The 18,091-nt window shown below is 36.1% G+C and overlaps 1 protein-coding gene across 1 annotated transcript in view; it reads left to right on the top strand.

The window, feature by feature from the left end:
* The window catches only part of GPR149 (G protein-coupled receptor 149), an 80,361-nt gene that overhangs the window by 10,985 nt on the left and 51,285 nt on the right, over positions 1–18,091 (top strand). The gene's annotated exons all lie outside the window — the stretch shown is intronic.

Below are 18,091 nucleotides of genomic sequence, written 5' to 3'. Positions count from 1 at the left end.
AGTATTCTACTTTAAATAAGTAGTCTGCTTAAATTCAGGTAAGACTCTCAGAATTTGTCTCAAATCTGTTAACTTATTGGTTTTATTTTCCATTCTCCCCCCCAAAAAGTGCCTCACAAGTCACAAGAGAGGTTTCCTTTATTAAATAAAGGCAAATATTTGTATAACCAGCACTGAGAAAGATTGTCCTAGAGTAGGGGTTCTTAACATTTTTTGTTGCACAGACCCCTTTGCCAGTCAATGAAAACCACAGACCCCTTCTCAGAATGTAGTGGCAGGTAGCTTTATAAAAACCCAACATCAGCATGTCTTTAAATTAAATTTTAGGATTATTCAAAATTATGTTTTACAACTTCCCCATAATTTGAATACCTAATAACCTAACACAGTTCAACATCTTTTCAAGTGGTCATTTTTGACAAACATTTAGAAATTCGAGTTTTCCCATGGCATCATAAAACCATCTATGCCATCCTTACCAACCTTTGGCAGGTAGTTTTCCACTGCACTCAGAACATGCTCCATCAAAATAAAAATCATACTAAGTCCACACTATACTGTGTATTATTTAATAAATATATCACACCTGCATTAAAACCCCCTTATGAGAATAATGTTTTTAAATGCATAAAATTAAATTAAAAAGGAAATCAGTTACAGATATTGAAATATGGTTATCTCTGTCCTACAGCAATTCTACTAGGTAGCTTGCCCATCAGTCTTACTAGGGACCAGTCCCTAGAGTACACAGCCAGGAAACAAAAGGTCTGTTCCAGAATACACCCTGCTTGGTGAAGCTTTCTGAGTCCTGCTGAATGCCCTATCCCTTTAAGGATGGAAGAAAGGTTTTACAACATTTTATCAAACTGAGAATTTGCACCTGAATCTTACCTCATTCTCTCCCAGATTCCAGCCTGTCTGGAAAAATGGCCAATCCTACTAATTTTTTTGAAACTGCAGTGTGACGTTGATAAGACATTGTTCTTTCCTCCAAGCTCTCATATCTGACAATTAAAGTTGCCCTTTCTTTCCACACTATTGATTTACTAAGAAGAGGGAGCCTTTTTCTACATGATTTAATGCATATCAGAGGCCATTTTCCCCTAAGCTATGGACTTAAAAACGTACTTCTAGAAGTATTCTGCCAGAAATTGTGTTTGTGAATCAGAACATGAATATATAACACAAACTATGAATATAAGCAGAATAATCTGAGACTTCCTTTATTCTCACTGATTAGTTAAAATTACTAAACTCACTCTATTAGTATTTTAAAAGTAAGTTGAATAGTACACACAGGCATGCAAAATATTAATATATTAAAAGATAATTATGTACATTGTTTAGTGATTAGGCATCTCAGAGAAATATCATTATTTGCAATGACTTTAATACTACAGCGAAAAGTAGAGATACAATGACATGATGCTTAGTATTTTTAAACAATATGGTTTCCAGTAAGAGAATACACTTTCATCATTGATTTGTTCCTGGAAACTATAAACTTTTGTTTTCTTCCACTTAAAAATTAAGTAATAGTCATGAATAATTATTATAGATATATATATAATATATAATGTTTGCATAAATGTACACACACACATATATATCCAAAAAACTTTCAACTACCCTATGTGCTCCTCCCCTAAACTGTCTTATCCGGCATCTCATGCTCACCTCTTAAAGGTTACAGTTACCTTAACTCTTGTTGGTTTTTTATTTTCATCCTTTTTGTGTTATTATTTTATCACAAATGTGTATACTTCAAACTAGATATTGTTTAGTTTTGCTTATTTTGAAATCTCTAAAGATGACATTATACTGTAATATATGGAGTCTTCTGGGACTTGCTTTTTTACCCAACATTACTTTAATTAACTCCAAATTCCTGTATATTTCATCCAAACATTTGGAATGATCATCAAAAGGATCACAGCTTATAGCCCTTATTTAAAAGTCTTGGTTTTAGTTTGGAGAGTTTCATCAATTAACTACACTAGAAACATGTAAGAAATCAGACAGTATTGTTATATATGAGTATATCATCTATTAGAATGATGAAGCGCAACTTACCCACAAACCTCCTTAAATCAAAGAAAAAAATAATATATGGAAAGTTCAAAACGTTCATCAACCTAGATACCTTTCATTACAAAGATTTGTTTACTAAGTAGCTTATGTTCTAAGATATCTTTGATGAGCAAGTTATTCAGAAAACTGATGTGAAAAGGTGGCTGTGAAAAATAATGATTCGTGGGAAATTAGGTATTACAATAATCAGAAAAGATAAAACATTGCATTTCTAGGCAGTAATTGAATTAAATTAAATGGAGGGGAGCGGACGTGGCTCAACTGATAGAGCATCCACCTACCATATAGGAGGTCCAGGGTTCAATCTTGACCCATATGGAGCTGGCCCACATGCAGTGCTCCTGCCACGCACAAGGAGTGCTGTGCCATGCGGGGGTGTTCCTGCATAGGGGTCCCCCACACTCAAGGAGTGTGCCGTGTAAGGAGAGCTGCCCTGCATGAAAAAAGTGCAGCCCACCCAGGAGTGGTGCCACACACACGGAGAGCTGACACAGCAAGATGATGCAACAAAAAAGAGATGCAGTTTCCCAGTGCCACTGGATATTACAAGTGGACGCAGAAGAACACACAGTGAATGGACACAGCAGACAATGGGAGGGAAGGGGAGAGGAAGAAATTAGATAGACAGACAGACAGACTGACAGACAGACAGACAGACAGACAGACAGACAGACAGACAGACAGATAGATAGATAGATAGATAGATAGATAGATAGATAGATAGATAGATAGACAGGAATCATAAATGGTATCACAAATAGAAAGAAAGCATTCATTATGCTGATGTTGATATGGTCTTTCCCTAGCAAAATTGCCTATGATCTTTAAAGTTAACATTGTAACAAAAATGTACTCAGGGCTGAAAAGTTTATGAAGACTTTTCTGATGACCAGAGACAAATTTTAACCCATCCTATTCTTCAGTAGCAGGTATTTCATGAGAGTAGATGGTAACTTAGAAAGCACTTTCATTTTCATCCTTTTCTTCCAAGTGACTCCATTACTCTTTATGCAATGTTAATTCATATATCTTATGGTGACATACTAAATAAGCATAATAGACACTGAAGTAACTCTTTGAAACACTTCCTCTTGACTTCTCTGTGATCATCATGTCAAATATTTAGGCCCCACCTACTAGCTTGTGCCTAATGGTACATGATTGACTAGGGTGTATACTGTTTCTTGGCTTAAAATTTAAAAAGAGCAAGTTTGATTTTCAGATATATTTCATGCACCCTAATTTATTCTTACAATATACTTGGCTTAATTTTTTATTTGTGTTTATGTTAGTTCTTTGTATATCTTTTTGGGAATCTGGTCCTAGTAGGAGTGAAGTGTCAGACTAAGGTTATAAAGAAGATGGCAGAATGACTTTAGTAAGTTTAAATGTGGTTCAATAATACGTATGAGAGATGAAAGTGTTAGTGAGACAAATTCTGCCTTAAAGCTGTTCACATAACAGCCTCCTTTTGAATCTCTTGTAGATAGAATACTAAGCAGTTCACTGTTAAAATATTCAGAAGTGATACTCATAACTATGAGAGCAGTTCAATTACAAAATTTTATGTGGTAGCCATGGTATGACTTTATTTTTGAAGTGAAGTGATTTTCCAAGACTCAAAAGTTCTGTTGTATATGAATAAAGAAACTAGACATAAAATAATTCAGTGACTTCTGGGTGATCATTCTGTTTTTCCTTTGTAACACTATTATCAAATTACCTATGGATTCAATTTTCTTTTCTCTTAATGTCTTATGGAGTTCTGGAAACTCACTCACTTAAAATTGCAAATCAGAAATGATGATATGCTGTACCTATTTTCCACTTGAACCTATTTATAATCCGATCATTATAAAATTTGAAAGGTGAAAGTGTTCTCTACTATACGAGTGGAATATAGAAAACAGATTCTGGTGTAATTTCTCTTAAATGAGAGATGAAACAAAAAGAAGGGGTTGTGTTTGAAATTTGCTACACAAGCTACTTTGCGTAAGGAATGGATGAAGCCAATGAGAATTAATTTTAAAGTTAGCTGAGAATCCAGAAAATTTCATTTTAATTTTGAAGAAAATGATTTAACTATATAAAATAGTTTTACAAATCATGTTAAACTGTGCTGTTTGCTAACAGTGTTTGGTGGCAGTATCAGTTTCTGTAACCTATTTTTAATAATATTACTCTTGTAATTATTTTCATAGAAAACTACAGAGACCAAGTCAGCTAGACCACTTCAGGTCCTTTAGACCAGAGTTCTCAAATTTTAATGAGCATACAAATCAACTGGAAATCTTGTTAAAATGCAGACCATGGTGAGTGGGGTGTAGCTCAGGGGTTGAGAGCCTGCTTTGCATGTATAAGCTTCTTTTCAATCCTTGGTGCCTCCTAAAAAAAGTACAGACCATGATTGTGTAGGTCTGGGGTAGTGTTCAAGACTCTGCCATTTAACAAATTCTCAGGCAATTCCTATAGTGACAGGCAAAAATCAAGGCCCCACCCTTGACCTATAGAATCAAGAACCCAGAGATAGTTCATATGCACATTAAAATCTGAGAAGTACTGCTTTAGACTTCAGTCACTAGAAAAAGTGTGTTAATTAAAATGGGGTAAAATTAATTCTTTCCATTTAATATGCTTCATAAAGTGAGGAGAAAACAACTCAATAAACAATCTTTTTTCTCTAAAAAAATGGTGCTTCTTCCTCTTCTAAAAATAAACTTAGAAAATCAAATCAGGTACAAGAAGCTGGTATTTCCTGTAGTATTGTTAACAGAATAATTGCAGATGCTTAAACTTGTTTTTCTGAGCAATTTTTGACATTTTTAACTGAAGTGACCATAGCAGAAAAATTGATTTGTCACGTCCTATTTGTAGCCTCCAGGAAAACATACTAATACAAATGACTACCTATAGTGTAGGTTTTTTTTATTTTTGGCTACCTCCATGTGTTTGGAGTGGTTAGTTCATTTCTCACTGTTTAGAAACCCGGATAGTATTACATTGCTTTCTTTTAAAAACAATTATAATCTTTATTTTTTATGATTATAAAGTAATAATCATTATTATTATTAGAAAATTTAGAATTTGTTGTTTTGCCCATTTCCAAACCCCCAGAGTTAAGAACTTTATGTCTTGCCATATTGCAGTTTCAGCTCTTTCCTGTACACATATATATTTTTGGACGAAAATGGGATCATGCTTCATGTGCTGTCCTGGAATCTGCTTTTCTCCACTTAACAGTAATTTTCATCTGATCTGAAAACACCTTTATGTGAACAGTGTAGTTTAGAATGACTATTTAGGTGTGGCTGAAAACTCATCCATGAATATAGATTTGTTTTCAAATATTTTAAAATCTTGGAGATTGAAGTAAGGCAATTTCATCAAGACCTAATTAAAATAATTCATAATACATTTTGTGGTCCCAACAGTGGGCATCATTTGTTGCAATGAAATAAAAATTGAGCTAACTGCTCACTTTCTACAAACTCAAGGGAATTGTCATTGGAGCAAAGCTTTTGTGGAATCCTATAATTAAAAACCTAATTTAAAATCATGAGTTTATGCTGATGCCTTTGTTTCCAATCAAGTACCACCAAGTTCATTCAAGAATACCCTCTTTCCTTATTTGTAAATTCTCTCTCTGACGGTGAGAAAACTTGCTCCCATTACCTACAATATATTTACTTACTTGCCGAATCCTGGTATATGCAAAAGTAATTCTAGAATTGCTAACCCACACCCCTGGGGGAAAATTAATAACTGGAGTACAATTGTTATACACAGTTCTTTTTCTATTTAGTCTAATGTATATAGAGCATATAGTCAAAATACAATTTTCCAAATTACTTAGGTTCTTTCTTCTCCATCCCCTTCATTATTTATTTCATTTCAAGTTCCCCCATACCCTTTTTGATTGTGGTTATTTATTTTTTGGATATGTGAAACATTACCATGATTCCAAGATTCAGAACTACATAAAAGGAATACTGAAAGATTGTCACACCTCTAATTCCTTCTTCCCTGTTCCCATTTCTCATTCTTTCCAATTTGTTTCCACTTGCCCTGTAAATAGCCAGCGTCGTAGTTTCTGGTTTAACCATCTTGCATTTCTTTTTGTACAAATGAGCAGATACATGTATATTTTCTTATATCCCCTTCTTTCTTACATGTAGATCCTCTTTTGCAATTTGTTTTTTCCACTTAGAAACAATATATCTTATAAGTCAACCTATGTCAGTTAATAGACATCCTTCTTATTCTCTTTTATGGGTGCATAGTGTATACGCTCCATAGTTCAATCACTTTCTTATATATAGGCCTTTATGGTGTTTCCAATATTTTGCAATTATAAGCAACACTGCCATGAGAGACCACATGCATATATATATTCATATTGTTGAAGGTATACCTTTAGTATAAATTCCTAGAATGGGACTTCTGGGCCAAGAGTCAAGTGTAGATGTGTTAGGTATTGCCAAACTACCCTTCAGAAAGGTCATACCATTTTGCATGCTAACCATCAGTGTATGAGAGAGCACCCTTTTTCCCTTTTGCCTCTCTAACAGAATGCTCTCATATTTTTAATTTTTTGTCAGTTTAATGGGAGAGAAGTAACTCAGCATTGTTTTAAATTTTATTCTTCTAATTGAAAGTGAGCTCAAATATTTTTCATATGTTTAAGGGCTTTTTAAAAATCTTTTTTATGAACTATCTGTTCTTGCCATTTTCTAATTTTTCTATTAGTTTTTTTTGGTCCTTTATCCTATGTATTTAAGAGTTCTTTATATATAGGGATATTGGCCCTTTGTCTGTGATATGTGCTACAAATATACTTTCTAGGTTTGCCAGTTATTTTTTTTAATTTGTGGTGTTTTTTTTTAACCTTGCACAATTTCTTTTACATAGTGAAATTTTTTTAAAAGGCTTTAGATTAGATAAATTTACATCCAAAATATAGGGGATTTCCATATACCTTACCTCCTCTCTCTCTCACATGTTCCCTCGTTAACGACATTTTTCTTTGGTATGGTACATTTGTTACAATTGGTGTACAAATATTGAAGCATAGTTTACATTATGTTTTATACTTTGCACAGCACAATTTTATAGGTTTTGACAAAATGTATAATGACCTGTATCTATCATTGCAATATCATGCAGAACAATTCCAATGTCCCAAAATGTCCCATGTTACACCTATTCTCCCCTTTCCCTCCCCTCAGAACCACTGGTGACTACCGTCTTTATATCAATGTTATAAGTTGTTCTGTTACTAGAATAAGTCTACTTTAGTCCATACTTGCAATTCTCCCTATGTGCCTTCATTCATCAATCTTGAGGATTTGGGGATGGTGATCCTTACTCTGCTTCAGACTGAGAGGGTGGTTAGATCCCAAGGGGCAGGTGGATGGAACTGTCTTGCTTGCAGTTGTAGATACTCTCTGTTTTTTGGGAGGGATGCCATTCATCATCATTTTGGTAGTTGTTTTGTTAGTGAAACTTATCAATCTTTTTAAATTGCTTCTGGATTTAGAGTCATAGTTACAGAGTCTTTCCCTACAAGCAGAATGAAGTGGAACTTACCTGTTTTCTTTTATACTTGTATGGTTTCAATTTTTACATTTAGATACCAGATCCATGTGGAGTTTATTTTTGTATATGGTGTGTGATATGGATCTAATTTTTATCTTTTTCCAAATGGCTACCCATAATTTATTTAAAAACCTTATTTATTTAAAACTTATCATTACAGTGATTGGCGATGTCATCTTTATCTCATATGTCTTTATATACTTGGGTCTATTTCTGGGATTTCTATTATATGCCACTATTTTGTCTACAAACTGTTTAATTTGTAATGGCTTCATAGCATGTTTTCATGACTGGTACAGCTAGTTGCCCTTGTTTTTGTTTTTTGTTTTTTTGATATTTTTCTAGTTATTCTTGGATGGTTTGTTTTTTCCAATTGAAATTTAGTTTCAACTTGCCTAACTTCATAAAAAAAGCTTCACTAGGACTGTGTTAAATTTATAAATTAAGTCAGACAGAACTGACATCTTCATAACGCTGAGTTGTCCTTTCCAAGAATAGTCACTATCTTTCATTTGTCCTAGTCCGTTCTTATATTGGTCTCATGAAAGATTTTTCAATAAGTTTTGCACATTTTTGTTAAGTTTATTCCTAGGCATTCGATCTTCTTTGTGTCCATTGTAAATGATGTTTTGTTTACCATTATATCTTCTAGCAGGCTATTGTATGGACATATTAAGGCTATTGATTTTTGCCTACTAATTTTATATATCTTTTCAAGTTACTGAATATTTTATTGTTTGAATTAGTTTTGTCATTGATCATTGATTCTCTAAGTATTTTTAAGCACACTAACATATCATCTGCAAATGGAGATAGTTTTACTTGCATATCAATCCTTTTTTTTTTAAAGATTTTATTTATTTATTTAATTTCCCCCCCTCCCCCGATTGTCTGTTTTCTGTGTCTATTTGCTGCGTCTTTCTTTGTCCGCTTCTGTTGTCGTCAGCGGCACGGGAAGCGTGGGTGGCGCCGTTCCTGGGCAGGCTGCACTTTCTTTCGCACTGGGCGGCTCTCCTTACGGGGCGCACTCCTTGCGCGTGGAGCTCCCCTACGCGGGGGACACCCCTGCATGGCGTGGCAGTCCTTGCGCGCATCAGCACTGCGCATGGCCAGCTCCACACGGGTCAACAAGGCCCGGGGTTTGAACCGCGGACCTCCCATGTGGTAGACGGACGCCCTAACCACTGGGCCAAGTCCGTTTCCTTGCATATCAATTCTTAATGCCTCTGCTTTATATCTCATGTCTAATTGCATTGGGTAGTGCCTCTAGAATAATGTTATATACTGGAATAGAATGTGGGAATACATACTTTCTTCCTCATCTCAGTGGAAATGTTTGTAGTGTTTTCCTATTAGAAAAGATAACTGGCTCTCACTATTTTCTGAGCAACTAATTTGACTCAAATAAACTGGGATGAGAATGTAAATTGGTAAAACCAATTTGGAAAACAGTTTGGTAATATCTACATAATCTAAACACATAAATTTATTATATTTCAGCAAATTCCTAAAATTGTACTGCCCAGTACAGTAACCAATAGTCACACGTGGCTATCTAAATCTAAATTAATTGCAATTTTAAAAATTAAATTCCTCAGTTGCTCTAGGCACAGTTCAACTGCTCAATAGCCACATGTGGCTAGAGACTACTGCATTACACAGCACAAACATAGAACATTTTCATCATTGCAGAAAATTCTATTGAGCATTGAGGCTCTATAACATATTTTTAATAGCTGTAAATACTTGGAAATAGCAACTTTGTTTTTAAAAAACTCCAAATATTTAGAAATAGCACATATATCTAGAATAGATAAATAGTGAATATTGGTATAATATATAATATAATATAATACAATACAGTATAATATAATACAATACACTTAGAAGCCAACAAAGCCTTAGCTTTAGGCCTCTCACTAGCCCTTAGCCCAAGGACCTTGTCAGGGCCATCAGAATATGTGCATTTGGATGTATGTTTTTATAAAATTAGCATAAATAAGATTTTTATATTTTTTCATTGTGAATATGTTATATAAGCCTCAAGCTCCTCAAAATATGGTTTTACCCTTGACTAAAGAGCAATGAAACAAACCAGACCAACACAAATATAAATGTTTTGCAAGCATAATGAAAGAAGCATTAAGAAAAGGACCACATACACTATGATTGCATTTAATAGCGTTTGAAAGCAGACACAGCTAAATTAAGTGGCTTAGGGATTGTCTTAATTTCCCAGCTGCTAAAATAAATACCACGCAATAGTTTGGCTTAAACAAGAATTGACAGACTCACAACTGAGGCTAGGAAAAGTCCAGAATTGAAGAGTCAGCAAGGTAATGCTTTCTTCCTGATGGCTGTGGCATTCTGGGGCTGACTGCCCGTGACTTTGGTGGTTGACTTTTCTGTCACATGTCTGTGTACATGAAGAACCATTCTGCTTTCTTCTCTGGGCTCCATTGGCTTCTGGCTTCTTCCCATGGCTTTCTCTATATATTTATCTGGATTTCATCCTGCCTATAACGAACTCCAGTCATCCAGACTAAAGCCCAACCTGACTCAGTTGGGCCACACCTTAACTGAAGTAACATCTTCAAGAGATACTATTTATTTTATTTTATTTTTATTTTTTTAATTGATTTTGTAAAAATATTACATTAAAAAAAAAATATGAGGTCCCATTCAACCCCACCACCCCCACCCCACCACTCCCCCCCCCAGCAACACTCACTCCCATCATCATGACACATCCATTGCATTTGGTAAGTACATCTCTGGGCATCTCTGCACCTCATGGTCATTGGTCCACATCATGGCCCATACTCTCCCACATTCCATCCAGTGGGCCCTGGGAGGATTTACAATGTCCGGTGATTGCCCCTGCAGCACCATCCAGGGCAACTCTAAGTCCCAAAGGCGCCTCCACATCTCATCTCTTCCTGCCATTCCCCATACCCATCAGCCACCATGTCCACTTTTCCCACTCCAATGCCACCTTTTCTCTGTGGACCTTGGATTGGTTGTGTTCGTTGCACCTCTACGTCAAGAGGAGGCTCAGATTCCACATGGATACTGGATGCAATCCTCCTGCTTTCAGTTGTAGGCACTCTAGGCTCCATGGTGTGGTGGTTGTCCTTCTTCAACTCCATCTTAGCTGAGTGAGGTGAGTCCAATAAATCAGATTGTAGGAGCTGAAGTCTGTTGAGGCTCAGGGCCTGGCTATCATATTGTCAGTCCAGAGATTCAAATCCCCTAAATATATCTTAAACCCCAACACCAACTACAATTCCAGTAAAGTAGCATGAAAGTCTTATGAAAAGAGATCCCATCTGAGTCCAGTTTCATCACACAGAAACACCAGCTCCAAAGAAGGGCCATCTGACATGGCAGTGAACCCCATCTGCCATGACCATAGAACCCGTGGGTCTCTTTAGCCCTCAAAGGAACCAATACCTGGGGTTAAGAGATCCTATTTATAATGGACCCAAACACTCAGAATATGGACAAAGACCTGGGGAAATGTCCAAATTCTGGTACCCAATTCAGCACAGGGATACATACATAAAAGATCAAACTGTAAAGAAGAGCTGGGAGGTGATTGTTGTAGAAGTCTGAGGAGTAGTTGCCTTTAGAGCAAGAAAGCACACATGGAGTCTTGAGATGGTAGCAATATTCTATTTCTCATCTTGGGGAGAGGTTATACTCTCTTATACTACATGTTTATGTTTAAGGCTCTCTTAAATGCATATTAGATTTCACAATTCTTAGGTAGCTGAGGTGGTGCAAGAGATTTCACAATTCTTTTAAAAAGTTAAAAATAAATAAAACCTGATTCTAATAAGCATCACTGCTCTGTTCCTCTCACCATGTCCTGCTTCTGTCTTTTGGGACTATCCAGAACCATTCTGTTACCCCTCGAACTTGTTGCCAAGTTAATGGAAAATTGCTATTCACTTCTTCACATTGCTGTCTTCTTTCATCTGTGCTAAATATTGTTACTTTCCCTAACATCCTCCATGATAAATTCACAATACAGTAGTCCACAGTCCTTTTAACTATGTAAAACCCAGAATCAAACACAATGTTTAAGTTACTAAGTTGTTTTTCCTCTTTTATTCTATGAGCTATGCTTCTCTTAATGAATCTTAAGATCTTATTTCCTTCTTTGGCAGCCATATCACACTGCTGATTATTGGTGTGTTTATCGACAACACCTTCAAGCCCCCCCTTTTAAAAGCAGTTTTATTCACACATTATACAGTCCATCCAAACTGTACAATCAATGGTTGTCAGTATAATCATAGAGTTGTGCATTCATCAACACAATCAATTTTAGAATATTTTCCTTGCTCAAAAAATCCCACCCTTCTTATACCATTCTATTATTGACTCTTAGCATTGGTGTGGTATCTTTGTTACAACTGATGAAAGAATATTAAAATATTACTGTTAACTCTAGTCCATATTTGCATTAGGTGTATTTTTCCCATGTACTACCCCATTATTGACACCTTGTAATAGTGACATATATTTGTTTTAATTCAAGAAAGAACATTCTTATATTTGTACTATTAACCACCTTCATTGTCCACAGCAGGGTTCACTATGTTATATATTCCCATGTTTCATCCTCTAAGCTTTCCTTCAATGACATACACAACCCTAAACTTACTGTTTCACCTACAGTCACACACACAATTCAGAACTGTTAATTATACTCACAATAATATTACCTTCATCTCCATCCATTTCCAAACATTTACTATCAACCGTATTGAAAATTCTGCACAAATTAAGCATCAGCTCCCCATTCTCTACCCTTATTCTTATTCAAAGATATTTTGGAAACCTGTATTCTAGATATTAACTCCATGAGTTTGCTCATTGTAATTAGTTCATATTAGTAAGACTATAAAAATATTTGTTCTTTTCTGTCTGATTTGTTTCACTCAACATAATGTCCTCATGGTTCATCCATGTTGTCCCATGCATCAGGACTTTGTTTCTTCTTATAGCTGAATATTCCAAAGTATGTCTATACCACATTTTATTCCTTTATCAGTTGATGAACATTTGGTTTGTTTCTATCTTTTGGCAATTATGAATATCAGTATGCAAATGTATGTTCACATCCCTAGCCTTCAGTTTTTCTGAGTATATACCTAGAGGCAGGATTACAGGATCAAATAGCAGTTCTTTTTTTTTTTTAAAGGTTTATTTATTTTTTTCTCTCCCCTTCCCCCCTGACCCAGTTGTCTGTTCTCTGTGTCTATTTGTTGTGTGTTCTTCTTTGTCCGCTTCTGTTGTTGTCAGCGGCATGGGAATCTGTGTTTCTTTTTGTTGCGTCATCTTGTGTCAGCTCTCCGTGTGTGCGGCGCCATTCCTGGGCAGGCCGCAGTTTCTTTCGCGCTGGACGGCTCTCCTTACAGGGCGCACTGTTTGCACATGGGGCTCCCCTACGCGGGGACACCCCTGAGTGGCATGGCACTCCTTGCGTGCATCAGCACTGTGCGTGGGCCAGCTGCACACGGGTCAAGGAGGCCCGGGGTTTGAACCGCAGACCTCCCATGTGGTAAATGGACGCCCTAACCACAGGGCCAACTCCGCTTCCCAAATGGCAGTTCTATATTTAGGCTCCTGAGGAATTGCCAAACTATCTTTCTCAGCAGCTGTACCATTTTACATTCCCACCAGCAGTGAATAAATTGTTCCTATTTCTCTACATCCTCTCCAACACTTGTAGTTTTTTTTTAATGATATCTCATTGTGGTTTTAATTTGCATTTCCCTAATAACTAGTCATTTGAGCATCTTTTCACATGCTTTTTAGCCATTTATATTTCCTCTTTGGAAAAATGTCTATTCAAATCTTGTGCCCATTTCTTAATTGAGTTGTCTTTCATGGTTGAGCTGTAGGATATTTTTATGATTTGGAGATGACCCTTATTGTGTGTGTAGCTCCCATACATTTTCTCCAATTGAGTAAGCTCCTTTTCACTTTTCTTAAAAGTCCTTTGAGGCACAAAATTATTCAATTTTGAGGAGATCCCATTTATTTTCTTTTTTTTTCTCATGTGTTGGATGTAAACTTTAAGAAGCCACCATCTACCACAAGATCTTGAAGGTAATTTCTCATGTTTTCTGTTAGGAGTTTTATGATTCCAGCTCTTATATTTGGGTCTTTGATCCAGTTTTGAGTTAATTTTTGTTAAGGTGTGAGATAGGGGTCCTCCTTCATTCTTTTGGATATGAAGGTCTCCCAGCACCATTTGTTGAAGAGACTGTTCTGTCCCGGTAGAGTGACTTGGCAACTTTGTCAAACATCAATTGACCATAGATGTGAGTGTCTATGTCTGAACTTTCAATTTGATTCCATTGATCAAATTTGTCTATTGTTACACCAGTACCAAGTTGTTTTCAACACTGTACTTGGTAACATGACTTAAAGTCAGGAAGTGTGAGTCGTCCAAATTTGTTCTTTATCAAGATATTTTTGGTTATTAGGGGCCATTTTTCCTTCCAAATAAATTTGATAATTGGCTTTTCTATTTTTGTGAAGTAGACTGTTGGAATTTTTATTGGGATTGTGTTGAATCTGTATAATCAATTTGGGTAGAATTGACATCTCAGTGATACTTAGTCTCCCAATCCATGAACCTGGAATGTCTTTCCATTTATTTAGGTCTTCTTTGATTTCTTTTAGTTATGTTTTGTCATTTTCTGAGTACAGATCCTTTAAATCCTTGGTTAAATTTATTCCTAGACATTGATTCTTTTAGTTGCTATTATAAATAGAATCTTTTTTCCATTACATTGCTCATTACTTGTGTATAGAAACACCACTGATTTGTGCATATTGATCTTGTATTCTGGCACTTTGCTGAGCTCATTTATCAGCTCTAGTAGACCTGTGTATATTTTTCAGGACTGTCTAAATATAGGGTCATGTCATCTGCAATAGTGAAAGTTTTACTTATTCCTTTCTGATTTGGATACAATTCATTTCTTTTTCTTGCATAATTGCTCTAACTAGAACTCCTAGCACAATGCTGTAGTGATAGTGGGTATCCTTTTGTTCCTGATCTTAGAGGGAAAGCTTTCTGTCTTTCACCATTGAATGTGTTAGCATATATGCTGTTTATCATGTAGAGGAAGTTTCCTACTATTCCTATCTTTTGGAGTGTTTTTATCAAGAAAGGATGCTGTATTTTGTCAAATGCCTTTTCTACATCAATTGAGATGATCATATAGTTCTTCCCCTTTGATTTGTTAATGCAGTATGTTACATTAATTGATTTTCTTATGTTGAACCACCCTTGCATACTTGAGATAAAACACACTTTATTATGGTGTATAATTCTTTTAATGTGCTGTTGGATTCAATTGCAAGTATTTTGTGAGGATTTTTGCATCTATAGTCATTAAAGAGATTAGTCTGTAATTTTCTTTTCTTGCTGTACCTTTATTTGACTTTGGCATGACCTCACACCCTTTTTACTCATATATGTGTTGTTCAGTCTCAATGGTCCCTATTTTGTACATTTTTGGTCTATTGTTTGGAACCAATTATATCTTTGTTCAATTTAATCTTGTTTTTTAGCTTACTCTTCCATCCTTTTGATAGCCTTGTGGATGTTGATTCTACCACCTGAGTTATACACTATCATTCTTAAATTTGTGTCACCCATAGATTTAATGTTCCCTTTCAACTTTTATCTGAAATGTTGATTTAAAATGTGGAGCAAGACAGCTCCCAGGCCAGAGATTTGCTGAACACTACTGAAAACAATTCCCCAGGTTCATGTTGATTTATTTAAAAACCACTCTGCTGGTACAGTTCCAGTAGTTATTAATCTGCTTAATATCCTTGCAATCAATGTATTTCCCTCCTCTTTGTTCACAAGGATATCATGAGTATATTGTGGGATGCTTTAATTAAACACTAATATAAAATGTTCTAAGCCATTTATTTTTATCTGCCACTAATTAGTTTATTTGTTAAATAAATATGGTTCATAGAAACCCTGCAGCTATTAAGATGTAAGCTCCTTATCTTCAAGATGCTTAATAGTCAAGTGTAGGAAGCAGAATTTTAGGCAAGTAGCTTCACCTCAGTGATAAAAGACTAGGAAGAATAAATACAATGTGCTTTGGAACCAAAGAGCATGAGGTGGTAAGCCCAGCAACCCTGAGGAAGAAAGAGATTAGTCTAGAAAGATACGGTCCTAATGAAGTGATACTGTATCCTAGCTGTACAGTTTTTTTTGCCCTTGGTTCTCAAACTCTGTCCTTTCATTGGTGGATCTTAAGAATAGTCCAGGAATTGATATAACTATCACTTACCTATTTTGTTGAATTCACTTCTGATTTGAAAAATTAGAAACATTTGCATGTTTTCAATGTTCAATTTTCCATTTGCTTAAAGACCAGTAACAACTTTGATTACACAGTAATTTTTCATAGTAATTATGTGTGTGATTCTTTGGAAAGAGAAAACTTTCACTCTTACAATACCAAGTTTCTCTCTTATTGTCTCTTGATTTAAATTGGGCTTTCCTTACTCTTACAAATGTTTTAATTATTTTTTAATTCCTTTTCAAAAGATACATAAGTAAAATAGGAGCTAAGAAAAATAGCATCTTTTTTCTATGTCATCCCTTGACTTAATGGCATTGGCTTTATTTTTTTTATTTTTTATTTTTTAAAGATTTATTTATTTTTATTTAATTCCCCCTCCCCCCCCCCCCCCCCCCCGCCCCGTTCTCTGTTCTCTGTTCTCTGTGTCTATTTGCTGCGTCTTCTTTCTTTGTCCGCTTCTGTTGTCATCAGCGGAACGGGAAGTGTGGGCAGCGCCATTCCTGGGCAGGCTGCACTTTCTTTTGCGCTGGGCGGCTTTCCTTACGGGCTCACTCCTTGAGGCGCTGCGCATGGGCCAAGGAGGCCCGGGGTTTGAACCGCGGACCTCCCATGTGGTAGAGGGACTCCCTAACCACTGGGCCAAGTTCGTTTCCCGGCATTGGCTTTAAACAGTGGGCCTACCCCTTCCTTCGATCTCCTGATCTGAACAGATATTTCCAAAGGGTCTTTTTTGTTGTCCTTAGCAATTTTGCAAGACACGGCGCATTTTCTTCATTTTGGCTTCCTAACACCAATCTTCCCAATTTTGGTGATGAGTATTCTATTGTATAGGATCACCTTAAGCCCAGTCTGAACTCTTATGATAGAACCTTCTTTTCTTCCTCTTCTTGATCACTTATGATTACATAACCAGAACTACAGTTTTGAGACTTACACCTAGATTTTTTTTTTCCAGTTTGTCTCCTGGAGTTTAAAGACATATAGTCTTTCTATATTCGGTCTTTTCCTTTCTGGATATCACACATTCTAGGAATAAATAGTTATTTTTCTCCTTAGGTGTCCAACTTTCCACTTTGCCAGTCATTTTCCCCTTATTGGTCAGAATTAGATTCTAAGAAACTTCCCTATTGCCTCCTGTACTCTGTGAGATGAATCTGTCAGCAAATCAAGGCAAGGACATACCAGGCAACTTGCTTTTTAGTTTAAAGATCCTTAAGCAGAATTATTGGATAATACTGCTTAGCCTGTGAGTGAACAAAGAACCTCTGCTTTCATGAATGTATCTCATTTCAAGAGTCATCTTTCCCCTATCTTAAGCCATGGTTTAGAAATCTAAATTCAGTTTACTAGCACTTTCTGAAAAGCCAAGAAAGGTTTTGACCACCGTTTATGACGGTGTCTTAGTTTACAGGTTACTATGATAAATGCTACACAATAAGTTGGTATAAACAATGGGAATTTACTGGCACACTGTTTTGAGGCTAGGAGAAGTCCAAAAATTGAGATACAGTAACGTGATGGTTTCTCTGCATAGTCTGTCACTTTCTTGTGCTGGTTGCTGGCAATCCTGGATCCTCAGGGTAACTTAGTTTGTATCTCTGCCTCAGGGCACATGGCAAAGTCTTCCTCTTTCTCTTCCAAGTTCCCTTGACTTCCAGCCTCAGGCTCTTCCTTGTGACTTTCTCTCTGGCTTCCAGTTTCCTTCTCTTTATAAAACCTCCAGTCATCTGGATTAAGACCCAGTCCCGTTCAATTGGGCCACACCTTCATATAAATTAACACCTTCAAGAGATCCTATTTACAATGGGTTTGGTTCACACCCACAGGAATGCAGTTTAATATTAAGGACATGTCTAAATTGGGCTTCCTAATTAAATCTATCACAGAGAGTTACCAATTTTAAGCTGTTCTAGGAATTAAAATGTCTTTAAAAAATAATTTCAGAAAATGACTAATTTTTTTTTGCATTTCACCCTTCAGATGAGGATAACATTTGAACCATCCCTCTTCTCCCATTAATCATGCAACTCTAAGTGAAAACAACAGGA

This window comes from Dasypus novemcinctus, chromosome 4 (assembly GCF_030445035.2).
Source record: "Dasypus novemcinctus isolate mDasNov1 chromosome 4, mDasNov1.1.hap2, whole genome shotgun sequence".
Taxonomy (NCBI): Eukaryota; Metazoa; Chordata; class Mammalia; order Cingulata; family Dasypodidae; genus Dasypus; species Dasypus novemcinctus.
The sequence above is the reverse complement of the archived record's forward strand: the minus strand, read 5'-3'. Positions and strand labels throughout refer to the sequence as shown.